General features: G+C 36.5%; 1 pseudogene; it reads left to right on the top strand.

Annotated features, from left to right (window-relative positions):
- The first annotated feature begins 1,714 nt into the window (after nt 1-1,714).
- LOC123806705 lies at nt 1,715-2,670 on the top strand (annotated as a pseudogene).
- The last annotated feature ends 24,638 nt before the right edge of the window (nt 2,671-27,308 follow it).

A 27,308-nucleotide genomic window follows, 5' to 3' on the forward strand; every position in this document is an offset into this window, starting at 1 on the left:
ACTATGGCATATTTACACAATGGAATACTTCTCAGCCATAAAAAGGAAGAAAATTATCCTTTTTGATGTAATAGATGAACATGGAGAACATGCTAAATGAAATAAGCCAGTCAGAGAAAGATAAATATAATATGATTTCACTCATATGTAGAATCTAATGAACAAACTGAACAAGAAAAGTAGAGACAGATTCGTGGATGAACAGAAAAGTGACAGCTATGGAAGGGGGAAGTTAGGGGATAGAGCAATCAAGCAAAAAGGAAAAAGGACTCATGGACTTGGACAACAGTGTGGTGATTGTTGTGGGTATGGGGTATAGGGTAAATGGTAATAAAAAATACAATATTTTTTTAACTGAAGTAAAAATAATCTAGCAGTCTCACTAATTGGAGGATACAGATCTCAGAATTTAGGGAGACTAAGGCAGAAAGAATTTATAGGGTAGAGTAGTGATGAGGTAAGATACATAAAATAAAAAGTAGTGAGATCTGAAGAGGGGTCCCCTTCAGCAACCAATGGTCATTGGCACAAATTAAATGCCAATAGAAATCCCCAATGTGAGGTGCTGTAAGGAATAAAAACTTATTCAGTGCAAAACAGGTAAATTGTGATACAGCATGGCTGTGGAAACAGCAGTTTTGAGGGAGCCCTAGGACAAGTAGACCCTGGGACCAGGCCCCTCTCCTGCTAGCCAGATCTTCTGTGCTGCTCAATGGTCTTCTTAGCAACTCTCTGGCTTATGCTGCACTGATGTGATCTGTTCTTCTCTGCTCCAGTCTGCTCAGTGCCATTCTGCTCTGCCCCACTCTGGTCTGCTCCACTCTGCTACAGTGAGATATTTTCAGTGTTTCAGTTCAGCCAGAGAGATGCTTTCATGGAAGGGGAAATTGCACTCCCAGAGTCAGCAGGGAGCTGGCTTATATGATCAGACCTCCCCACCCCTAGTCCCTGATTTATCTGTCATCATGAAAGTGAAGACTCTAAATCCTCATAGTTTGATTGGCTCAAAAGGCACTCTCTTAATTTGTTAGAATAGAGCCACTGTAGTTGGTTGGAGATGAGCAGCTCTGACTCAATGGAGAAAACCTCAACCTTATTGGTTGAAATAAAATTCTAGGAACTCCTTTATAAGAGCTGGCTCAGATAGCAGAAATACAGTGTGGACAGACAGTTCAGTGTAGAAGAAGGTAGTTCAATGCAGGCTTCTCCCTGAAGTGAAGTTTTTGTGAGAAGCACCTGTGTAGAAATGGCTGCTATGATTCTTTCTTCTTTCTCTCCTTCCTTCCTTCTTCCTTCCTTCCTTTCTTCTTCTTCTTCTCCTTCCTTCCTTCCTTCCTCCTCCTCCTCCTCCTCTTCTTCTTCTTCTTCTTCTTCTTCTTCTTCTTCTTCTTCTTCTTCTTCTTCTTCTTCTTCTTCTTCTTCTTCTTTCTTCTTCTTCTTCTTCATCTCTCTCTCTCTCCTTCTCTCTTTCTCCCTCCTTCCCTCCCTTCCTTCCTCCCTCTCTCTCTCTCCTTATATTTGGACACAGGGAGCCCTTCTTAGCAGGTGTCCTTTTTCTCAGACTTCATACCTTGAATTTTTGGTTCAGTACTATTTACAGATGCATGTAGGAAAATTACCCAGGCCAGAGATAAAGCCATCAGCAAGCAAAAATAAGAGGCCCTTGGCTTGAAATTGGCACAGCCAGAGCAGAAGTGTGCAGGCCACCCTCAGGATGAGCAGCCAGACCACCAAAGCTCTTTTCCTGGCCCTGGGCATGGTTATGATCATGGTCAGCCGCCCACTGCTCTACATGAAACTGCCCATCCAAGTGGGTCATGAGCTGATGCCCACCACAATTTGGACCAATGTGCTGGGGAGGTAGGACCTCTATCTGCTGAGCTTCTTAACCTGTGTAAAGTGCATTGGTAAGTCAATAAAGTAGGACTGCTTCAGGCCTGAGTCCCTGACTAATATCCAATGACTTCTTTACTGTGACCTGTGGCAGCATAAAGAAAGTTTTTCCTCTAGATGAGATCCAGTAGGATTCCAAAAAGAATGAAATGAAGTCTTCTCTGAGGAAAGTGGTGAAGGAGATCTACTGGATGATAATACAGTGTGTGTCACTCATGCTGGCTTACCCTTGCATGTCATCTCAGTGAACTGCATGGTCCAATTTGTGGGACAAGAAGCCAAGTACAGGTTTGCTGAGCTCTGGTAGGAAGATTTTCAAAGAGGGGAGACATCTGAGATTCTTTTTTTTTTTGGCTTAATTCTTTACCTCTTGAGATATGTGTTTTTCTTTTGAGGCTATAATGTGCTGGTCCATTTCATTAATGTCTACAGCAGAAATGTATTACAGCATTGGTGTATTACAACAGGAATGACACCTCAGTGGGGCTGGGAAATGACCAGAATCAAAGTCCCAGTTCAGCCAGGCCCTGGCCATACACAGGTACCCCAGATTTGTGATAGGGACTGCAGTAAGCATGCTGACCTACCCATTCCTGCTGATCAGTGATCTCATGGCTGTGAACAACTGCGGACTGTAGGCTGGGCTTCCCTCCACTCCTCAGTGTAAAGATCCTGGATGGACTGATGGAAGTACCTGAGTTGTGGGGCCACCTCTTTTGTGGCTCTAGCCTCCTTCTCTGCTGGGTATCATCAGGATCATGTTCTGCCTTAGGGTAACCTGACTCACCTAAATACAGATGCCTCAGCCTGGCTGCTGTGAGTGAGGACTGATCACCTAGGGCACTTATAAGATAATTCCAACTCAGCAACACTTAGATGTGTCCCATTCCAGTTGGCTTTCAGTATATATATTTGCCATGTGTCCCTCTACAAGTAGGGGTTGGGTGTGGGTGAGGTTGTGTCTAGCAGATTGGTCATGTATTAGACATGTGGAATGTGGGGCAGGGCTAGGGAACTGGGGCAGGATCCCCTTACTTTACAGATTTGCTGAGTCTGCCCAGTACAGGAGTCCAGAGAATGGCCTGTGGAGTCCCATTTTGGATGGGAAAAGACTCATGGAGTCAGATTCCACCCCCATTCACTTCACTCATTCCACTCACTCACCAGTCAGGCGCAAGTCTCATTCTGCAACTTAGCTGGAAATAAGTCATGATCCCCTTTTCTGAGGCCACCATCATGTCCATGCCTGTCCTGGGAAGCTGTTGCTAAGTTCTGCCTTTATTTTTCTTAGCATTACTTCTCTGATATAAAGACAGCACATTCTGAATGAAAAATTATATGACTAATCATAATGTAGCCCCTCATCAAATGTTCATGTAATGCCTTGTGTTCAGGATCTCATTACCTGCGCAGTTTTGAACTCCCAGAAATTAGTCAGATCGGTATCTCTAGTCCTACCCAGATTAAAAGTTCCTAATAAGATTTGACCTTTTCTCCCCAAACAAATGTATAGGTGTTTTTTTTTGGGGGGTGCAGGGTGGGGGGAGTAAACAGAGCAATCCCTAGAGCACATGTAAAACCAGAAAGAGTTCACATTTGCATAGTCATGATAGAAAGTTATGTGATATATGAGCTGTCAAGTAGACAGCTCATTGCTGCTCATTGTTGCCTTAGCAATGAGAACAAATTAGTTCAGATGATAGGCTATTTCATATTCACCTAAAACACTCAGAAACAATCCTTAAAATAATTGAGTTGATTTCATGTATCAAAACCAAGACCAAAAACAAAGTTCTCAAATATTTAAATACAAAAAAGTTCAGCACTAAATAGCATTTAACTAAACATGGGTGGACATGCAAAGAAAAACAAATAAACACGAGGCAAGAAATCAACCAATGGACACTGACCCAGAGTAACACATAATGATAGATTGGTTGAATGGCTATTAAAAGTATATTCCATATGCCTAGAAAGGTAGAAGAAAGAAATCATGATAAGGGGAGAAATTGACAATATAAAAAAAATTGGAACTTTTATAGATAAAATCTAAACTATTTGGAATGAAAAATATTGGATGAGAGTAGCAATACATTAATTAATGCAAAATTAATGATCAATGAACTAGAAGTCATAGCAAAACAAATGAGTCAAAATAGAATACATCAAGAAAAAGAACTGGAAATATCAGAACAAAGCAGAAGTGCTGTTTAGAACAATAGCAACCGGCCTCACATATGTGTAATTGGATTAAGGACAGGTGAAGAAGTCAGGGGATAAAACACAAATTTAAAAATTTGATTAAAAAATGTAATCCCAAAAATTTAAAGAAAAAATGGAAATCAAGTAGAAAAATGTGAAACTACACCAAAGCACATCATAATCAGATTAAAATAATAAACGGTAATAATAAGAAATACATAGCAGCAACCAGAAAGAGAAAAGTCAAATTACATACAAATAAAGTTTAAAATGATGTAAGAAAATAATAGGAATTGAAGTAGACCTCAATAAAAGTAAAAACATAAAATACTTACAGAAATTTATGGAAAACAAAAGCCGGTTCTTTGAAATGTCAATATAATAAAAACCCTCTAGCCAAGTTAAGAAATGAAAAAGAGAGAAATATAATTTACTAATTTCAGAAATGAAAGAGGGAACATAACTAAGGGCCCCATGGAAATTAAAAGGATATACAAAGGGCCTAGAGCCACATGAAAAGACGTTCAGTATTGCTAACCATTAGAGAGTTGCAAATTAAAACCACAATGTGATACCATTTCACACCGATGAGAATGACAATCATAAACAAATCCATAAACAACAAGTGCTGGAAAGGTTGTAGCAAAAAAGGGACCCTAGTGCACTGTTGGTGGGAATGCAGACTGGGGCAACCACTGCGGAAAACAGTATGGAATTTCCTCAGAAAACTAAAAATAAAACTGCCTTTTGACCTGGCAATTCCACTGCTAGGATTATATCCTAAGAACCCTGAAACACCAATCCCAAAGAACCTATGCGCCCCAATGTTCATAGCAGCACAATTTACAATAGCCAGGTGCTGGAAACAACCTAAGTGCCCATTAGTAAATGAATGGATTAAAAAAACTATGGTACATTTACCCAATGAAATTCTATGCGGCAAAAAAAAAAAAAAAAAAAGAAGGAGCTCCTACCCTTTGCAACAACATGGATGAAACTGGAGAGCATTATGCTTAAAGACAGAAGCCAGGCCAAAAGACAAATAGTATGTGGTGTCACCTACAAGTGGAACCTAATCAACAAAATAAACAAGCAAGCAAAGCATAGCCAAAGACGTTTAAATTGGGAACAAGATGACCATAAGCAGGATGGAGTCAGGGGAGGGGATAATGAGGGGAAAGAGTGAAGGGTTTACAGGAAAAACTATAAAGGACACATGGACAAAAACAAGTGGGGATGGAAACAGGGGAGGGAGGCTGGGAAGCCTGGGGCGGTGGGAGGGTTGCGGGGGGGGGGGGCAAAAGGAAGAAAACTGTACTTGAACAACAACAAAAATAAAAAGTATTTAGTAAAAAACTAAAATGAAAACCCTATTGATTGCACCAAAAAACTGCTCTACCTAATACATGAAATTGGCAAAGTGTCAGGACACAAATTCAACATTCAGAAATCATTTTTTATCTTATATTCTTATTTTCTTTCCACCTTTTTTTGATCATTGTTCATTTGTCATTGATGTTGCTGTGGCTGTTCTTTTTCTTCAATTTTTTTCCTGTTTTTTCTCACTCTTCCTTTTTATTAACGTTATTTCAAACCTCATATTTTACTCATCCTGTTTCTTGCTCCATTCTGCTTTGTTCCTCCCCTTTCTATTTACATTTTAGATATTATTTTTCTTTTTCTTTGCCTTTTTACTTTTCCCTTCTCTTATCATTTCTTCTTACTTTACCCAATCCAAGTCATTTTTCTTTCCTTCAGTCATCTTGTATTTATTTTACCTTTCTTATGATATACTTTTTTCCTTATTTTTTATGGTTGTTCAACTACAGTCGTCTCCATTTTCCCCCACCACTTCCCTCCACCCCAGCCATTTCCACTTCCCACCCTTAATCCTAACCCCCTTGGTCTTGTACATGTGTCTTTTATAGATATTCCTTAAAACCCTTTCCACTTTTCTCCCCATTAGAACAAAGTAGAGGAAATCACAATACTTGATATCAAACTGCATTACAAGGCTACTGTAATTGAAACAGCCTGATACTGGCATAAGAGCAGATACATAGACCAATAGAACAGATTATAGAGCCCAGAAATAAACCCAAGTCTCTGTGGTCAATTAATGTTCAACAAAGGGTGAAGAACATAAAATGGAGTAAAAATAACCTCTTCAACAAACAGTGTTGGGAGAACTTGACAGCTATATGTAAAAAAAAAAAAAAAAGAAGCTCAATCACCAACTGCACCATACACAAAAACAAATTCAAGGTGGATAAGACTTATTATAAGCCATGACACCACAAAAATCCTAGAGGAGAGCATAGGCAAGAAAATCTCAGATATTACTGTTGGGAACAGCCCTGCCTGGTTTCAGAAGCTATGACCCCACCCCACCCCACACACACACACACCCAGGGCTAAGGCTGAGGGAACAACCTTGGACCATAAGCCAGTAAGGAGACAAAGCTTATCTCTCTGGCAGGAGTGTTGCTTCTGCTCCTTTTACTTCATCTATAACTGACTCCCAATGCTTGGTTAGTTAGCCAATGACGAGTAAGATTCCCCAAATGGGGAATGACCTAAGACAGGCATGATCATGTGGGAGGCCCCCAAGGGAGGACTTGGGGGGCTACAGCAAAAGGGGGTGATGGATCCTTGACCCTTGGCTTTGACAAAACCTGAGTCCTCATACTGTCTGCGAGAAGACTCCTAATCTCTTGATTGCCTTACTTCCCCTGCCTGATTTAAGCCTGAAACAATGACATAGCATGGTGCAGCCCTGTGCTGGAAAGGGCGGGTTCCCCAAGTGATCAGGCCTAAGAAAGAATATGTAAAATCCTGTGAAACCTGCTTGGTTTAGAAGCTCTCAATTAAATGATAAGGGTACCAGCAAGAAGTGAGTTTGTTCCTCAAGTTTTATAACTCTTTAGCTGTCTGACCCTGACTCAAAATAGGAGGAAATGAAGACTACAATATCTGAAATTAAATATTCACAAGAAGGATAAAAAGCCATCTAGATGAAGCCATCTAGTTGAATCAGTGAGTTGGAGAACAAGGTAGGGAAAATATCCAGACAATACAACAAAATTTAAAAAAAAAAGACTTAAAAAGAATGAAGATAGTTTAAGGGAGTTACAAAACAAAATGAAATGTAATAATGTTCATATCATAGGGGTACTAGAAGGGGAAAATGAGGGGTATCAAGGGATAGAAAACCTGTTTGAAAAAGTAATGACAGGAAACTTCCCTAACTTGGTGATGGTAAAAGTCACACAAGTTCAAGAAGAATAGAATGTCCTAATAAGTATGAACACAAAGACCACTCCAAGACACATCACAAATAAAATGGTAAAGTTTAAAGACAAAGAGAGAATCTTAAAGGCAATAAGGGAGAAGCACCGAGTAACATACAAAGGAGCTCTGATGAGGCCAGCAGCTGATTTCTCAACAGAAATACTACAAGCCAGAAGCAACTGACATGAAATATTCTAAATAATGAAAAGCCAGAACATGCAACCAAAGTTACTCTACTCATCAAAGGTCTCATTCAATATGGAAGGAGAAATAGAGTTTTCCAGATCTCCCCCCCCAAAAAAATAAAGCTAAAAGAGCATAGCTCCACCACACTAACATTGCAAGAGATGTTAAAAGGAATATTTTAAGAAGAGAGACAGAGAAAGAGAGAGAGAGGGAGATAAAAACACATAGATACAAAGGGAAAAATGAGTAAACACTTAATAATAACCTTAACTGTAAATGGAGTAAGTGCCCCAATCAAACAGCATAGTGTAGCTGAAAAGATAAGAAAACACAACCCTCATATAGGTTTTCTATAAGAAGCTTACCTCAGAACAAAATATTCACACTGGCTGAAAGTGAAGGGATGAAAAAATAATGCATGCAAATAGACATGAATGAAATTTGGAGTAGCAATTCTCACATCAGATATAACAGACTTCAAAATAAAGGCCATAAGAAGAGATAAAGAAGGTCACATTAGCCCTGGCTGGTGTAGCTCAATGGATTTAGTGTGGGCCTGTCAACCAAAGGGTCATGGGTTAGATTCCCAGTCAGGACATATGCCTGGTTTGTGGGCCATGTTCTCCCACCCCCAGTAGGGAGTGAGCAAGAGGCAACCACACATTGATGTTTCTCTCTTTCTCCCTTCCTTCACCTTTCTCTAAAAATAAATAAAGAAAAATTTTTAAAAGTTTACTGCATAATACTTAAAGAGTACTTGAACAAGAGGATATAACTCTTGTGAATATATATGCACCCAATATTGGAACATATCTATATTTAAAGAAAATCCTGGAGGAATTAAGAAAGAGATTGATCTTTCTCATCAGCAATATGGTCATTGTAAGGGATCTTAACATATCACTGTCAACAATGGATAGACCCTAGAAACAAAAAAAATCAGAAGATATTGTGGCATTAAATAATAATACTAGATCAAATGGACTCAACTGATATTTACAGAAAATTTTACACCAAAGAAGCAAAATATACACTCTTCTCAAATGCATATGGATTATTTTCAAAGATAGGCCACGTAGTAAGACACAAAATAAGCCTTAACTAATTTAAGATAATTTAAATTTTATTAAGCAACTTCTCAGGTCACAATGCTTTAAATTAGAAAACAACCTAAAAAAACCTCAGAATTATTCATATATGGAGACCAAATAACATGTTATTAAATAATGAATGAGTTAGCAATAAGATCAAGGAAGAAACAAAAAAGTTCTTGGAAACAAGTGAAAATTCACTCACAAAAACCCAAAACCTATGGTACACAGCAAAGACTGTCCTGAGAGAGAAGTTCATAGAAAAAAATTCCAAAGAATCATTGAACCTATGAGCCGGTTCTTTGAAAAAATAAACAAAATTGACAAACCATTAACCAGAAACATCAATATAAAATAGATAGAAGAGCAAAAACTAAAATAAAATATAAAAAAATGAAAGAGGAGATAAAAACGAGAAATACCACAGAAATAAAGGATTGTAAGAAATCACTAAGAATAACAATATGCCAAGAACTGGAAAACCTGGGCAAAATGGATAAATTACTAGAAACATACAATCTCCAAAAATGAAACTGGAAGAAGGAGAACACCTGAATAGACTGATAACAACCAGCAAAATTGAAGCATTAATCAAGAAGCTGTTGACACACAAAAGCCCTGGACCAGATGGCTTCACTGGCAAATTTTACCAAGCATTCAAGAAGAACAAACACCTGTAATTGTCAAACTATTCAAAAAGAAAACAAGAAAGGGAAAGTATTTCATACTCTTTTTACTAGGGCAATATTATCTTAACTCCAAAACCAGGTCAAGACTCTACAAAGAAAGAAAATTAAAGACCAATATCTCTGATGAAAATAGATGCTAAAATCCTCAACAAAATATTGGAAATATAATACACCAAAAACATAATACACCATGGTAAAGTGGGATATACTCCAGGGATGCAAGGGTGGTTGCCATACCTGAAAATCAAAAAATATATCACATACACAAAATGAAGGACAAAAATCACATGATCTTATCAATAGTTGCTGAAAAAGCTTATTATAAAATCCAGCTTCAATATATGAGACAAACACTCAGTAAAGTGAGAATAAAGAGAGCTTACCTCAATATAATACAGGTCCTATATGAAAAACCTACTGCACATATCATACTTAATGGACAAAAATAAATAGTGTTTTTCTTAAGATCAGGAACAAGACAAGGCTATCTATTTACATTACTCTTATCCAACTGAAAATTCTAGACAGACATTGATCAGACCAGGAAAATAAATATCAGGAATTCAAATTGAAAAGGAGGAAATAAAACTGTCATTATTTTCAGACCTCATGATTAAGTACATAGAAAACCCTTCAGACTCTCCTAAGAACCCTGAAACACCAATCCGCAAGAACCTATGCACCCCAAAGTTCATATCAGCACAATTTAAAATAGCCAAGTGCTGGAAACAACCTTAATGACCATCAGTAAATGAATGGATAAAGAAACTATAGTACATTTACATGATGGAATACTACACAACAGAAAGAAAGGAGTTCCTACTCTTTTGTGACAGCATGGATGGAACTGGAGAGCATTATGCTAAGTGAAATAAGCCAGGCAATGAAAGACAAATACCATATGATTTCACCTATAAGTGGAGCCTAATCAACAAAAACAAGCAAGCAAGCAATATATTAACAGAGACATTGAAATTAAGAACAAACTGACAGTAACCAGAGGGGAGGTGGGAGGGGATAATGGGAGTAAAGTAGGGAAGTGTTTACAGGAACAAATATAAAGGACACATAGATAAAACCAAGGGGACTGGAAGCAGGGGAGGTAGTGGGGGATGGCTGGGGGGGAGTAATGGAGGGAAATGCAGACTATACTTGAACAACAATAAATAAAATAAATAATTAAAAAAGAAAACGCTATAGATTCCACTAAAATCTAATCAATGAAGTAAGTAAATTTGGCAAAGTGGCAGGATAAAGAGTCGAGATTCAGAAACTGACCGCATTTTTGTATGCTACAATGAACTATCAGATAGAGAAACTAAGAGAAAAACCATATACCATAGCAACAACAAGAAGATAAAATACCTAGGAATAAATTTTACAAAGGCATTAAAAGCCTTACACTGAAAATTATAGAACACTGAAGAAACTGGGAAAAACACAAATAAATGAAAACATATACCATGTTCACAGACTGGAAGAATTAATATCATTAAAATGCCTATACTATGCAAATCAATACATAGATTCAATGTAATTCCTATTAAAATACCAATGGCACAGTTCACAGATCTAGGACAAATACTCCAAGAATTTATATGAAACTAAAAAAGACTGAATATTTTCAGCAATCTTGAGAAAGAAGAATATAGTTGTAGTGATCACATTATCTGATATCAAAATATATTATACGGCCACTGTAATCAAAACAGTCTGGTACTGCAATAAGAACAGACACATAGATCAATGGAACAGAATATACAGTTCAGAAATAATCTAGGATCTCTAGGGTTAATTAATATTTGACAAAGTGGGCATAAACATAGAATGGAGTAAAAATAGTCTCTTCAATACATGGTGTTGGGAGAACTGGACTAGTACATGCAAAAATAAAATTAGACAACCAAAACACACCATACTCCAGAATAAAATAAAAACAAATAAAATAGTTAAATATAGGTCAAGATACCATAGAAATCCTAGCAGAAAAATAGGCAGTAAAATTTTAGGTATCACATGTAGCAATATTTTTGCTGCTATATCTTCTAAAACCAGGGGAAAAAGGAAAAAATAACTTGGCTAATTCAAGTTAAAAAGCTTCTGCACAGCTAAAGAAACCAACAGTAAGGAGAATATGTTTGCCAATAATACATCAGACAAGAGTTTAATATCAAAATATATAAAGACCTCATACCATGCAATACCAGCAAGACAAACAATCCAATTAAAAATAGGCAAAAAATCTACATAAAAAATTTTGGTACATTTATATGGTGGAATACTATGCAACAGAAAGAAGGAGCTCATACTCTTTGTGACAATATGGATGGAACTGGAGAGCATTATGCTAAGTGAGATAAACCAGGCAGTGAAAGACAAATACCATATGATCTCACCTAATCAACAAAATAAGCAAGCAAGAAAATATAGCCAGAGACATTGAAATTAAGAACAAACTGGCAGTACCCAGAGGGAAAGTGAGAAGGGTAATGTGAGGAAGGGTTTTCAGAAACATCTATAAAGGACAAATAGAAAAAACCAAAGGGAAGTAGGATCAAGAGTGAGAAATTGGGATGGCTGGTTTGGGGGAAGTAGTGGGAGGAAAATGGAGACAACTGTACTTGAACAACAATGAAAAAAAAAATTTCTCCAATGAGGACATACAAGGAAGATCCAAGATGGCAGAGGAGTAAGTGAAAGCTAAACTAATCTCCTCCCAGGACCAATCTGGAATTACAACTAAATTGTAGAGAGTAACAAGTCTTGAGTAACAAACTGAACACTAGCTGTAGAGAAACCTTACAACTGTGTATAGAGAAGAAAACACTTCAGCACAATGTGAGGGGTAGGAAGTGCAGAGCAGACCTGAGAAGGCTGTCTGGGCTCCCATGGGTGGCAGCTGAAGTGCCCAAGGGCTCACCCCAGCATCCAGATGCATGATAGTTCCTGAGACAGCAGTTATTTTCTTGCTCCTATGAGACAAGAGACAGCTTCAGTAGTTATTCTGGTTCAGGGTGGACATCTACACAGGGCTAGTCTGCCCAAAATTGAACATGATTATTTTATTCTTTTCTTCCTGGTTCTTTGAGCTCTTCAGTCCAGATTATCCTTCCCCCTTCAATTGCGGGCTATTTTGTGGCTATGTACATTCACATATAATGAACACATGTTCTGTTAGATTTCCAGCAGAAGAAAAACACCTGATGTATTTTTAATAACATTTATTTTTTAGGGAACTTACCCAACTATCACTATTTCACACCAGAACCCACATCAATCAACACATCATATGCTTCACAGTCCATAGTTTACATGAGGGTTTGCTTTTGGTGTTGTTACATTCTGAGTTTTCACAAACATGTAGTGGCATGTATCCATTAAAGTATCAGGCAGAATAGTTTTAATGTCCTAAAATTCCTCTGTGCTCTGCATTTCCATACTCCTTGCCCCCCTAATATATGACAAGCACTGACTCTCCTACTGTCTCAATATTTTTGCCTTTTCCAGAATTTCACATGGAAATTATACAGTATGTAGCCTTTAGATATTGTTTTTTTTTATTTAGTAACATGCATTAAAGTCATCTCCAGGTTGCTCCTAAGTTATTTTTTTGTGCTGAATCATATTCCGTTGTATAAATGTACCACACTTAATTTATCTATTCATCTACTGAAGGGTATCTTGGTGTCTTCCATGTTTTAGCAATTATGAATAAAACTATAAACATTCTTGTTCAGGATTTTGTAGCCTGCATACATTTTTAGCTTATTTTAGAAAACACCAAGAAGTGTGATGGCTGTAAGAGTATGTTTAATTTTATGGTAAACTGACAAACTGCCTTTCAACATGGCTGAAAATGGCCATTTTTGCCTTTTCAACCAGCAATTAATGAGAGTTTCTCCTGCTCTATATCCTCATCTGCATTTGGTGTTGTCAGTGTTTAGGATTTTAGCTAATTTAATAAATATGTAATGGCATCTCATTGTTGTTTTATTTTACATTTCCCTAATTACATGTGATGTGGAACATCTTTTCAAAGCTTGTATCTATCTATCTTCTTTGGTGAGATTTCTGCTCTGGTCATCAGCCTATTTTTAATTAAAATTTATTTTTATTATTGTTAAGTTTTAAGAGTTTTTTGCACATTTCTTTAACAGTCCTTCATCAGATATGCCTTTTGCATATATTTTCTTTCATTCTGGCTTATCTTTTCATTTTCTTGACAGATATTTCAAGATCAGAGGTTTGAACTTTTTACTTATTTTTAAAATTTTAAATTACAGTTCATGTACAATATTATATTAGTTTTAGGTGTGCAAGCCCATGATTACACATTTATATAGCTTACAAAGTATTTACCCCAATAAATCTAGTACCAAACTAACACCATATATAGTTATTACAATATTGTTGACTACATTCCTTTGGCTATACTTTATATCCTGTGACTATTCTGTTAAGCACTGATTTGTACTTCTTAGTCCCCTTCACCTTTTTCACTCATCCCCCAACCTTTCTTTCACCGGGCAGCCATCCAAATTTTGTCTGTGTCTATAATTCTGTTTCTGTTTCTGTTTCTGTTCTACTTCTTTGTTCTTTAGATTCCACATATAGGTGAAATCATCTTTAATTTGTCTTTCTCTGACCTATTTTGCTCAACATAATACCCTCTAGGTCCATCCATGTTGTTGTATATAGAAAAGTTTCATTATTTTTTTTATGACTGAGTCATATTCTATTGTATGTATCCACTTCTTTATTTGTCTATTGATGGACACTTAGATTTGCTTCCATAGTTTGGTTATTTTAAATAATGTTGCAATAAATGTATAAATGTACATAGCTTTTTGATTTGATTTTTTTGTTTTCTTCAGGTAAATAATCAGAATTGGAAATTTTTAAAAATTATTTTATTGTTCTTCAATTACAGTTGTCCACATTTTGCCCCCACCACTCCCCACACCCAGCCAAATCCACCTCCTTCCCCTGCTTCCACCCTCACCCTTGGCTTTGTTAATGCATCCTTTATAGTAGTTCCTGAAAACCCTTCCTCCCATTGTCCCCTCCCCCCTCCCCTCTGGCTACTGTTAGATTGTTCTTAATTTCAATGACTCTGGTTATATTTTGTTTGTTTTTTTCTTTTGTTGACTATGTTCCAGTTAAAGGTGAGATCATATATTTGTCCCTGACCACCTGGCTTATTTCACTTAGCCTAATGCTCTCCAGTTCCATCCATGCTGTCACAAAAGGGTAGACACTCCTTCTTTCTCTCTGATGCATAGCATTCCATTGTAAAAATGTACCAAAGTTTTCCAATCCACTCATTTACTGATGGGCACTTAAGTTGCTTCCAGCACTTGGCTATTGTAACTTGTGCTGCTATGAACATTGGGGTGCGTAGTTTGATCTCCAAAATGTATAAGGAACTCACACAACTCCACTCCAGGAAGACAAAAAAAAAACATTTAAAAATGGGAAAAGACTTGAACAGACACTTCTCCAAGGAGAACATACAGATGGTACAGAGACATATGAAAAGATGCTCAGCATCACTAGTCATCTGAGAGATGCAAATTAAAACCACAATGAGATACCACTTCACACCAGTCAGAAAAGCCATCATAAACAAAGCAACAAACAAGTGTTGGAGAGGATGTGGAGAAAAGGGAACCCTAGTGCACTGTTGGTGGGAATGCAGACTGATGCAGCCACAGTGGAACACAGTATGGAATTTCCTCAGAAAACTAAAAAATGAAACTGCCTTTTGACTCAGTAATTACACTGTTGGTATTATATCCTAAGAGCCCTGAAACACCAATGCAGAAGTGGAATTTCTGAGTCCATCTTTGACTTTTGTTATAGCCTTTGTTTTAAAGTCAATTTTGTGGTGTATATTTACTACAGCCTTTGTTTTCTTTCATTTTGTTTTCATTTTCATGAAATAAAGTTTTGCACCCATTTACTTTCATTCTATGCGTGTTGATCAATCAAAAGTCAGTCTCTTGTAGACAGCATATGTAAGGGTCTTGTTTTTCATTCAGTTACCATATATCTTTGGATTGGGCCATTTACTCCCTTTGCATTTAAAGTAATTATTGATAGATATGTGTTATTGACATTTTATTATTTGTATTTTTCTTCTTAAAGAAGATTCTAACATTTCTTGTAATATTGGTGTTGTAGTGATAAACTCCTTTAGCTTTCTCTTGTCTGAGAAGTTCTTTATATGTCCTTTGATTTTTAATGATAGTTTTGTTAGACAAAGTAATCTCAGTTGTAGGTCCTTTCTTTTCATCACTTTAAATAATTTTTGCCAATATCTTCTGGCCTGCAAAGTTTCTTTAGAGAAATTAGTTGGTAGTCTTATGGGAGCTCCATTGTAGGTAACTAACTGCTTTTCTCTTGCTGCTCTTAAACTCTGCTCTTTGTATTTGTATTTGCATTTTCATTATGCCATGTCTTATTGTGGCTCTCTATGGGTTCATATTTTGGGGGATTCTCTATGCTTCCTAGATTTGTATGTCTATTTTCTTCACCAGGTTAACAAACTTTACTGTCATTATATTTTAAAATAGGTTTCAATTCTTTGCTCTCTTGCTAATCCTTCCAGCATGCCCATGATGTGAATTTTGGATTCTTTTCTTTAATTTTTGCTGTTCTGATTGAGTATTTTCTGCTTCCATATATTCCAAATCTCTGATTTGATTCTCTGCTTCATCTATTGTACTGTTAATTCCTTGTAATGTATTCCTCATTTCTGTTAATTATCTTTAATTTGTGGCATGTTCTTTTTTGTGCTTTTTATTTTTTAAGGCTGTTAAATTATCACATTTCCTTGAACATATTTATAACCAGTGTTTTGAACCCTGTGTCTGGTAGTTTGCTTGCTTCCATTTTATTTATTTATTTTTCTGGAGATATCTCCTGTTCTTTCATTTAGGACCTATCTTTGTCTCCTCATTTTGGATGTTCCGTGTGTTTTTTTCTATATGTCAGGTAGAATTTCTGTCTTTCACAATTTTTAGAATGGATTTATGCATTAAGTGTCCTGTAGGACCCAGGGGTGCAGCCTCCCCAATCCTCAAGCTGGATATTCTAGGTGAACCCCCTGGGTGAGCTATGTGTGATTTCCTGTTCTAGTTGAGCTATTGGCACATAACTGAGGGGGATTGACCCCAGATTAATTGTGAGAAAAATCAGTGAATATAGTGAGTTGACTCCACAGAACAGGACTTGCTTCAGAGGGTCTTTGATGCTTACCAAATTTGCTCCTTGAATGTGTGGCTGTTGGAGGTTGTTGGGTACTATCTTGGCATGGTCTGAAACTCTCCACCAGGTGTGCTAGCTCTAGAGTTTCCCTGGAGGTACAAGGTCAGTCACCAATTGTGTCCTCCCTGGGGCCTTACAGCATGAGCTCCAGAGTGATCTTCAGATGGTTACTATTTTTATTGGCATGGGAAGTGCCCAGGAAAGGTCAAGCTACAAACTGATTCTGGGTGCTTCTAGTGCCAGGTCTGGAACCACTTAGAAAAAGTTACAGGGTATGCAGAGGCCATATGTTGTTTGAAAGGTTTTAGAAAAGTCTGAAGCATGAGCCAAGAGAGGCCTCCTGTGTGGAGAATCTACTGGAAACATCTTGAATGAGCCTGCAAGTGGTTGTGGTGGGGTCTCATGGAATCACCAGGGTGAGGCACACAGTGGTACCCAAGTTGATGGAAACTCAGATATGGTGGCCACCTGTCAGCTCTATGGGGGTAAGGCTCAGATGAGGAACAATGACCTCTGCCAGCTCTCTGTCTGGCAATATGCTCTTCCACCAGCTCTCATTCTGATGCTGGACAATTCAGTTTTTCCCCATATATCCCTGCTGCCTTTTGTGTTGCTGCCCCAGTGCTAGAACTCAGAGAGAGTGAGTTCAAGTAAGTCTGTATATGGGCCCTTTAAGAAAAATGACTGGAGCACCAGTATTCCTCTGTCTCACTCAGGAACAGAATTTATGGGGACTTCTGTTCCTGGCAGGAATTTTGAGCTTGGGGTTATGATGTAGGGCTGGGACCTTTCACCACTTATGGGTAACCAACACAGCTGAGCTCTCTCCTGATTTTTATCTGCCAAACGTGGGTGTGTGACCAGCCCATTCTACATTTCCACTCCTCTTACCAGTCTTGATATGATTTCTTTTTTATATTCTTAGTTATAGGTCTTCTGTTCAGCTAGATTTCAAACATTATAAATGTTAGTGTAATTTAGTTGTAATTTTGATGGGGTTGTGAAAGGTTCTCAGAACCACATTTAGCTACATAACCATGTCCACTGGAACTCCTCTAGATCAGAGGTGTTTAAATAAAGTTTACTTCGTCAAATATTTTTTCATAGATCATGTCCTGATGTATTTTATGTTATCATCATACCTAGCATCACCTTGATTTTCTCCAATGTTATGTTCTAAAAATTTTATAGTTGTCCTTTACTTTTAGATTTATTATACATTTCAGATAATCTTTCTGAAAACTACAGATGGTCTTTGTCTACATCCATTCTTTTGCATGTGAATGTCCAGTTGTTCCAGCAACATTTGTTAAACATACTTTATATTATAATTATATTTCCTAGTTTTTGAAAGATCAGTAGATGATAGCTGGATCCATTTCTGAGATATTCTGTAATAGAGGTATTCAGTATAGAGATATTCTGTAATTTTGATCTATTTATTTATTATTTTACCAGTACCACACTGTCTTGATTACTGTAGTTTTATAATTAGTCTTAAAGTTGGGAATTGTCACTCCTCTTACTTCGTTGTTCTTTAGTATTGAGTTCATTATTTTGGGTGCATTGCCTCATCAAGGAAACTTCAGAATCATGTTTGATTCCACAAAATATCTTACTTATATTTTCATTGAGATTGCATTAAATACATAAATTAAGTTAGGAAAAAATGACATATTGTGATTTTTAAATTTTCTTAACCATGAACATGAACTCTCTCTCCACTTATTTAGTTATTTGATTTTATTGACCAGAGTTTTGTAGTTATTCTTATATAGCTCTTATAGAAATCCAAAGTATTCTGTTGGATTTACATCTAAATATTTTATTTTCAAGATGTTAATAAAAATGATATTGTGCTTAAATTATACTTGATCATTGCTGTTATGTGATAGAAAAAAGATCAGCTTGTACATAAATCTTGTATCCTGCAAACTTGTTATGTTTGCTTATTAGTTCCATTACTTTTTTGGTTGATTCTCTCAGATTTTTTACATAGATGATTGTGTAATATGAAAACAAAGACAGCTTTTCATCTTCCTTCCTACTTATTTTCTTTTCTAGTTCATTTTATTTACTTTTCTTATCTTATTTTAATGGAATTCTGGAGCAATATTGAAAAGGAATGGTGAGGGAACATACTCTTGCCTTGTACATGATCTTAGTAAAAAATCTTCGAGTTTCTCAACATTGACTATGATGCTGTCTATTCTTTGTAAATGTTATTTATTGTTAAAAGGTTCCCCTGTATTCCTATCTTACTGAGAGTTTTTATTATGAATGGGGTTGGAGTTTATTTGATAACTTTTGTGCATCTGTTGATAGAATCATGTAATTTTTATTCTTAGCTTGTATGTGTAATGAATACATTAATTGATTTTAGAATGTAAAATCAGCCTTTGTATATCTGGAATAAATCCCATTTAGTAGTATCATATAATTCTTTTTATATATTATTGGATTGACTTGGTAATATTTTAAAGAATTTTATATTTATGTTTATTACAATACTGATTTGTAGTTTTCTTTTTTTGTAATGTTTTTAGCCTGGTTTTCATATCAGGGTGGTATCATAGAATGGGTTAGGAATTAATCCATCTACTCCTCTCTTATGGAAGAGATTGTAGAGAATAGATATTTCTTAAATGTTTGGTAGAATTCACAAATAAACTTATAGGGTTATGGTGCTTTCCATTTGGGAAGGTTATAAATTATTGATTTGATTTATATACTAGATATATATGCCTAATCAGATTTCTATTTCTTCTTCTGTGAGTTTTAGAAGATTCTGTCATTCAAAAAATTCATACGTTTTGCTATGGTTATCAAATTTGTGGGCATACAGTTGTTTATAGTATTTTCTTATTATCCTCTTTATACCCATGAAATCTGTAATGATGTTCCCTGTTTCATTTCAGATATTAATAATTAGTTTCTTGTCCATTTTTGCTTAGTTACCTTGGTTACAGGTTTTTCAATTTTACTGACCTGTTCAAAGAACCAACTATTGTTTTGGTGATTTTTTCTATTGAATTTCTATTTTCAGTTTTAATGGTTTCTGTTCTAGATCTTATCTCTACTTCCACTTACTTGGAGTATAATTTGCACTTTTCCTAGTATCTTAAGGTAGGAGCTAAAATTAATGACTATAGGTTTTTTTTCCTTTGATGATATCCCCCCTGGGGTATTAACATTATAAATATCCCTCTTGGCACTGCTTTTGCTGCATTTTAAAAATTTTGGTAAATTTTACTTTTATTTCAATTCACATAAAAATTTAAATTCTAATAGAAATTTATTGAACCATGTGATATATATTTAAAGTATGCTATTAATCTGTACATATTTTTAAGATTTCCTTGACATTTTTTAGTTATCAATATCTAGGTTAATTCCATTTCGGTCTGAGAATAGACACTATAGATTTCTATTTTTTAAACTTTGTTAAGATGTGTATGTTTAATTACTTATTTTATCAAATTACACTTTACATTTAATATAATTTAGTATTACTTTAAAATGTGCAGCATAGTGGCTAAACAATCATATATTGTATTTTACAAAGTGTTCCCCATGATATTTCCAGTAATCACCTAAACCACACATACATATTATATTTTTAAGTATATTTTATTGATTATGCTATTAGAGTTGTTCCACTCTTTTTTCTTCCCTTTATCTCCCTCCACCCAGTACCTGCATTTCCTCCAGCATCCTACCCATTAGCTCATGTCAATGGGTTGTACGTATAACTTCTTTGGCTTCTCCATTTCTTATACTCTTCATAACTCCTTCTGTCTAATTTGTACCTACCAATTATCCTTCTTTTCCCTGATCCTTTTCCCCCATTATTCCCCTTCCCACTCCCCACTGATCTCCCTCCATGTGATCTCAATTTCTGTAAATCTGTTCCTGCCATAGTTGTTTGCTTAGTTTGTTTTTGTTTTTCCTTTGTTTTTTAGGTTCAGTTTTTGATAGTTGCGAGTTTCTCATTTTACTGTTCATAGTTTTGATCTTTTTCTTAGATGTCCCTTTTACTTTTTATATTATAAGGACTTGGTAATGATGAACTCCTTCATCTTTACCTTACCTGGGAAGCACTTTATCTGCCCTTCCATTCCAAGTTATAGCTTTGCTGGACAGAGTAATCTTGGATATATGTCCTTGCTTTTCAGAATTTTGAATATTTCTTTCCAGCCCCTTCTTGCCTGCAAGGTTCTTTTGAGAAATCAGCTAATAGTCTTATGGAAAATCCTTTGTAGGTAACTCTCTCCTGTTCTCTTGCTGCTTTTAATATTCTCTCAACTTTAATCTTGAGTAATTTCATTATGCTGTGTCTTGGTGTGTTCCTCCTTGGATCCAACTTTTCGGGGACTCAGAGCTTTCTGAAGTTTCATGTTTAGTTCTTTCACTAGATTGAGGAAGTTTTCCTTCATTATTTGTCCAAATGCATTTTCATTTTTTTTCTCTTTCTCTTCTCCTTCTGGCACCCCTCTGATTTGTATGTTGGAATGGTTAAAGTTGTCCCAGAGGTTCCTAAGCCTCTCCTCATTTTTTTTTTTAAATTCTGGTTTCTTCATTCTGTTCTGTTTAAATGTTTATTTCTTCTTTGCTTTCCACATAATAGATTTGAGTCCTGGTTTCCTTCCCTTCACTCTTGGTTCCCTGTATATTTTCCTTTATTTCACTTTGTATAGCCTTCACTTCTTCCTTTATTTTGTGGCCATACTCAATCATTTCTGTGAGCAACCTGATTACTAGTGTTTTGAACTCTGTTTGAAAGGTTGGATATCTTCTCATTGTTTAGTTCTTTATCTGAAGTTTTTATCTTTTTTTTTTCATTTGGGCCATAATTCTTTGCCTCAGTGCACCTGTTTCATTGTAAGGAGCAGAGCCTTTGGTATTTAACAGGGCAGGGCAACCCACTTTGCTGTGTTTTGGTGCCATATTTGGGAAAGAGGTTAAAAAGGGAACAATGCCACTTGCTTGGCTCTCACCCTGCTTTCAGTCACTTCCCTCACTTCCCAAAAGTGGATGGTGTCATTTCAAATGCTGATTTCCATATGGTGGGGCATGTGTATATTCTAGGATCCTGTGTCCCTTCCAATGGATTCCCTGTGAGACTGGAGTTCCTCCTTCCCCTGCAACCCCCAGAGGTTTTTACAGCCAGAGGTTCTGAGACTTTATTTCCCCCACACTGGAACCCTGGGTTTTATGGTTTTTCTCACTCCCCAGTTGTTCCTTCAAGGTTATCCACATGTGAATGTGGAATGGCTGGGTCCTCCAGATGCTGCTTCACCTGCTTGGTCCACCACCCACTGCCTTGCTGTGTGTTCTCTCCAGCCCAGCTGCCCATCTCCACCCTTCCTACAACTCTGGATGAATATCTCTTCTTTAACTCCTTTGTTTTTGGACTTCCATAGAGTTTGATTTTCTGGCAGTCCTGGTTGTTTTGTTTTTTAAATTGGTTTCTTTTGATTGTGCAAGTAGGAAAAATGTATCTACCTACACCTCCATTTTGGCCAGACCTCACATTGTGTAAAAATATTGTTGACTATAGTTCCTGTAATGTATTTTATTTTATTACATTTTATTTTATGCTATCACAGTTGTCCCATATTCCCCCTTAGCCCTCTACCTAGAACCACCCACTCTCTTAGGCAATTCCTACACCACTCTTCATGCCCATGGGTCATGTATATAAGTTCCTTGGCTATCCCATTCCCTACATTGTGCTTTACATCCTCATGACTATTCTGTAACTGCCTATTTGTACTTCTTAAGACCCTCACCTGTGTACCCATTCCGCCACAACCTCCTCCCATCTGACAACTATCAAAATTCTCTCTGTATCCATGACTCTGTCTTGGCTTTTCTTGTTGGCTTAGTTTTTTTTGTTTTGTGTGTGTGTTTTTTTTTTAGATTCAATTATTCATAGGTATGTATTTATTGCAATTTTATTTTTCATTGTTTTGATTTTCTTTTTCTTACATAAGTTCCTTTAACATTTCATGTAATAATGGTTTGGTGATGACCAACTCCTTTAGTTTTCCTTCTCTGGGAAACTCTTATCTGCCCTTTGATTCTAAATGTTAGCTGTGCTGGGTAGTGCTGTCTTGGTTGTAGGTCCCTGCTTTTCATGACTTTGATTATTTCTAGTCAGTCCCTTCTACTTTGCAAAGTTTCTTTTGAGAAATCAAATGACAGTCTGATGGAGACTTTCCCAAGGTAACTAATAGCTTTTCTCTTGCTGTTTTTAAGAGTCTCTTTATCTTTAACCTTTGGCATTTTAATTATTATATGTCTAGAAGCAGGCCTCTTTGTATCCATCTTATTTGGGACTCTCTGTAGTTCCTGGACTTGCATTTCTATTTCTTTCATCAAATTAGGGAACTTTTCTTTTATTTTTTCAAATAGATTTCCAATGTATTGCTCTTTCTCTTATACTTCTGGCACCCCTATGATGCAAATGTTGGAATGCTTGAAGTTGTCTCAGAGACTGCTTATACTAGCCTATTAAAATTTTTTTTCTCTTGTTTTATTGTTTGTGGGGTTTTTTGCTTCTTTATATTCCAAATTATTGACTTGATTCTCATCTTTATTCACTCTATTGCTGTTTCCCTGTGAATTGCTCTTTATTTCAATTAGTGTATCCTTTGTTTTCAATTGGATCTTTTTATGCTGTTGAGGTTCTAAATTCCTTGAGCATCCCAATAACCAATGTTTTGACCTCTGCCTCTGATAGATTGCTTATCACTATTTTGTTTAGTTCTTTCTCTGGTTTAGGTTTGATATGTTTTTTTTTTCATTTCAGCCATGTTTCTTTCTTCATTTTGGCAGCCTCCACGTGTTTGTTTCTATGTATTATGTAGAGCTCCTGTAACTTCCTGTCTTGATATCATAGCCTAATGTAGTAATTGTACTGTATGGTCCAGTGGCACATCCTCCCCTATTCCCCAAGCACTCAAGGTGCACCTGTCATGTGGGCTGAGTACACCCTCCTCTTGTTGTTTCAGCTCTTTGCTTTTGGAAAGTCAATGTGAGGGATTTACCCAGGTTGGTTACTTGCAAGGAATGTTTGTGGCCCTGACCACCAACGTCACCCCTCTGTGGGATATTAGCTCTGCAGGGATAGGGTGGTGCTGCTCTGATGTGATATATAGTCATCCAGTGGGTGTGCAGGCCCTGGGGTTTCCTGAGTGGTGCACGCCAAGGTAAGCCCCCACCTGTGTTTGCTTGGGACCACCCTGCCTGAGCTATAAAGCAATCTGAGATAGCTGCTACTTGTTCTGGGCTTGCAGATTTCCAGGCAAAGCCAAACTGTTTATGTAAGCTGGCTGCTGCTAGTGCCATGCGTGGAACCACTTAGCAAGAGGTATGTGTGCTGGCAGCTTACTGAGGCCAGCTCTTGGTTGTTTGAGGAGATTTAGGAAGTTGTGAAGCTTGAGCGAAGACCAGTCTTTTCTATGGAAAAGTTACTGTTAAGAGCTTTAAGTTGGTTGGCACAGAGTCTCAGGGGATCTCCAGGGTGGGGGAAACAGTGTTATTCAGGTTGATGGGTCTCAGATATGGCATCTCCTGCTGGCTCTATTACTCTGCCCACCTTTCTGTCTTGGATAAACTAGTCCCTCAGCTCTTGTCTTGATGCCAGCCATTTACATTCCTCCCTATATGTCATTGGTGCTTTTCCAGCTGATATACTTGTGTTGCAGCTCAGAAGGAGTGAATCTGAATATGTTTGGTATGGGTTCTTTAAGAGGAAATTTTGGGGACTCCAGAACTTTCCTCCACCAACTCAGTCACTTTGGGCTTTGTTGCCAGAAGATATGGGAACTTATCTTCCTGACACTGATACCTGGGATGGGGAACCTGGTGTTGATCTGGTATTCCTCACTCCCAAGATATCCCCCCCAAATTTTTATCCACCACACATGTATATGGGACCAGAACATTCTGTATCTCCATCCCTCCTATCAGTCTGGATGGATATCGTTTCTCTAATTCCATAGTTTTTGGTCATCCTTTCAACTTGATTTCTGCCAGTTCTGAGTAATAATTGTTCTATAATTTATTTGTAATTTTAATGTGGTTGGGCAAGAAGGCAAGCTATGTTTACCTATTCTGAAATCTTGACCAGAAGTCCTCAATTGTCCCTATGTTGTATTTTACATCTCCATGTCTATTTTATAGCTACTGGTCTATACTTTTGACTCATTTCACCTTCTTTAACCAATCCCCTAACCCCCAAACCTCTGACAAATATCAGTCTGTCCTCTGTTTCTATGAGACTGTTTGTGTTTGCTTTGTTCATTAATATTCTTTAGACTCCATATATAAGTGAAATTGTATGGTATTTTTCTCCCTCTGACTTCCTAATTTCACTTACTGTAGTATCATCTGGGTTCATCAATGCTGTCACAAATTATAAAATTTTATTTTTTATGGATAAGTAATATTCCATTGCATATATGTACCACAGCATTATCATCCATTAATCTAGTTATGGGCACTATGGTTGATTTCTCAGCTTCAATGTTGTGAATAACATTGTAATGAACATAGGGGTGCATATGTTCTTTTGAATTAGTGTTTTCTGTTTCATCAAATATAGACCCAACTGTGAAACTGTCCTGTCATAACCTCCATACTGTCTTTCTTAATGGCTGCACTGATCTGCATTCTCATCAACAGTGCACAAGAGCTCTCTTTCCTTCACATCTTCACCAAAACTTGCCATTTGTTGATTTATTGATGATAGCCATTCTGACATGTGTGAGATGATATCTCCTTATGGTTTTAATTTGCAGTTATCTGATTATTAGTGATGTTGAACATTTTTATATGTCTGTTGACTATCTGTGTGCCCTCTTCATGAATAAACATGAAGAAATGTTTATTCAGGTTCTTTGTCCATTTTTAATTGGATTGTTTGGGATTTTTGTTGTTAAGTTATGTAAGTTCTTTATAAATTTTGGGTATTCATTACTTACCAGAAGTATCATTAGTGAATATCTTCTCACATTCAGTGGAATGTCTTTGCATTTTATTTTTGGTTTTCTTTGCAGTGCAACAGCTTTTCAGTTTGATGTGCTTCTATATGTCTATTTTTCTTTCCTTTCCCTTACCCAAAGAGATGTATTAGAAAAAATATTACAAAGAGAAAGGTTTGAGATTTTTCAGACTTTCTTTTCTTCTATGTTTCATGGTATTGGGTCTTAAATTTAAGTCTTTAATCAATTTTGAATATTGTTTGTATATAGTAAATAATGTGGTCTAGTTTTATTTTGTTGCATGTACTCATCCAATTTTTTTCCAAAAACATTTATTAAGTAGATTACTCCATTGTATGTTTTTATGTCTTTTGTCAAAAATTAATTGAGCATACAGGCATTAGTTCATTCCTGGGGGTCTCTGTTCTGTTTCATTGATCTATGTGTCTCGTTTTAATGTCAGTACCATGCTGTTTTGATTACTATAACTTTGTAGTGCAGTTCAATATCGGGTAGTGTGATACCTCCAACCTTGTTCTTTCTGTGATTGTTGGGACTTTTATAAGTCCTTGTGGTATCCATATAAGTTTTCAGATTATTTGCTTGCACTCTGTGAAATATGCCATTGGTGTTTTGACAGAAATTGCATTGAATCTACAGGTTGCTTTGGGTATAAATAAAATTTTGATAGTGTCAGTCCTTCATATCCACAAACATGGTATATGCTACTGTTTATCTGTATCTTCCTCAATTACTTTTCTTTAGTGTCTTGTAATTTTTTAAAGTACAGGTGTTTTACCTCTTTGCTTAAATCTTTTTCTAGGAGTGATGAAAGAGGACATGCCTATCTGGTAGGAGAATACTTTTAGTATTTCCCCATAGATTTGTCATACATGGCTTTTATTACATTGTGGCATGTCCCCTCTATTTTTTATCTTTTTTTAGTGTTATTCAAGTACAGTTATCTCCATTTTCCCTTCTGCCCCCTCTATTTTGACTTTGCTGAGAGTTTTTATCATAAATTGACATTGAATTTTGTCAAGTGTATTTTACATTTATATAATTATGTAATATTCATTCTTCATTTTGTTCATATGGTATATCACATTAATTTAAATACAAATACTGTATTAACCTTTCATCCCAGAAACAAATATCACTTGAATATGGTGTAACACCTTTTTAATGTATTTCTGAATTTGGTTTGATAATATTTTATTAAATAATTTACACCTATGTTCATCAGGACTATTAGCTTATAATTTTCTTTCATTGTAGTGTATTTATCTGCTTTTAAAATTAGAACAAAGCTGGGTTCATAAGATAAGCTCGGGGGCCTTCCTTCTTCTTGAATTTTTAAAACATCTTGAAACTATAGGTATTAGTCTTTTTTCACTGTTTGGTAAAACTCACCTGTGAAACAATCAATCCCAAAGTTTCATGTGTTGGAAAATATTTGTTTATTGTTGTTCAAGTACAGTTGTCTCCATTTTTACCCCATCATGGCCCTCTTCCCCACCCATACTGCCTCCCACCTTTGAACCTACCCCATTTACTTTGTACATGTTCCTAGATGTCCCTTCTCTTATTATTCCTCTCCCCCTTCATCTCTTGTTATTGTCAGTTTGTTCTTTATTTCAATGTTCCTCATTATATTTTGCCTCCTTTTTTGCCTTGTTGATTAGGTTCCACTTATA

Source organism: Phyllostomus hastatus, unplaced genomic scaffold, assembly GCF_019186645.2.
Source record: "Phyllostomus hastatus isolate PE091 unplaced genomic scaffold, TTU_PhHast_1.1 phas_scaffold_39, whole genome shotgun sequence".
Taxonomy (NCBI): domain Eukaryota; kingdom Metazoa; phylum Chordata; class Mammalia; order Chiroptera; family Phyllostomidae; genus Phyllostomus; species Phyllostomus hastatus.